The sequence below is a fragment of the Triticum dicoccoides genome, chromosome 7A, assembly GCF_002162155.2.
Source record: "Triticum dicoccoides isolate Atlit2015 ecotype Zavitan chromosome 7A, WEW_v2.0, whole genome shotgun sequence".
Lineage (NCBI taxonomy): Eukaryota > Viridiplantae > Streptophyta > Magnoliopsida > Poales > Poaceae > Triticum > Triticum dicoccoides.
In genome coordinates this window covers 62,550,554-62,551,539 of record NC_041392.1, presented here as the reverse complement: position 1 = coordinate 62,551,539, position 986 = coordinate 62,550,554, and positions in this window count along the sequence as shown.

The following is a 986-nucleotide window of genomic DNA, read 5'->3' as shown; positions in this document are numbered from 1 at the left end:
TCCTTGACGCCATCAGGCTGCCCCGACGCCGCACGCCGCCCCCGCCGTCACCGTCGCCCGCGCCCGTCGTCGCCGTCGCCCGCACCCTCGCCGGCCGTCGCCCGCGCCCATCGTCGCCGTCGCACGCACCCTCGCCGGCCGTCGCCCACGCCCGTCGTCGCCGTGGCCCGCGCCCTCATCGCCTGTGCCCGTCGTCGCCGTCGCCCGTGCCCTCGCCGGCCGTCCCCTACCCCGACGCGTCGCCGCCTCTGTGAGCACCGCGCGTCTGCTTCCCCCGCCGCCGCCATGCATTTTTTTAATTACAAATGTTTTTACATGTTTTTAGATTTTCATATGTATATATGTATGTATGTATCTTTTAGATAGATGTTTTTGTATGTATGTTCATATATGTTTTTTTATGTATGTATTTTTTCAATTGTAATGATGTTTTAAAAATACATATATGCAACAGTTAGATTTTTTATTAGAAAAGTTTTATCTATATATGTTCTCTGATTTAGTACATTTTAGGTTAGTTTCATTTAAAAAAAAGTTTTATATATTTAGGAAGAAGGAATAGAAGGAAGAAGAAGGAAGAAAATGTTTTATATATGAGGGTCGAGAGGGGGTCGACGGTCGAGAGGGGGTCAAGAGGGGGTCGTCGAACATGAGAGGAAGAAGAGGATAAAAAAAGATGAGGAAGAAGAAAAAAAGGAGAAGAAAGAATAGAGGAGACCTCTATTCTTTCTTCTCCTCTCTTTTTTTCTTCTTCTTCCTCTTTTTTTATCAGGAACGAGGGTCGTCGAGGGTCGCCGAACATGAGAGGAAGAAGAGGATAAAAAAAGAAGAGGAAAAAGAAAAAAAAGAGGAGAAGAAAGAATAGAGGAGTTCTTCTCCTCTATTCTTTCTTCTCCTCTTTTTTTTCTTCTTCTTCCTCTTTTTTTTTATCGGGAACGAGGGTCGTCGAGGGTCGCCGAGGGGTCAAGTGTCGAGAGGGGGTCAAC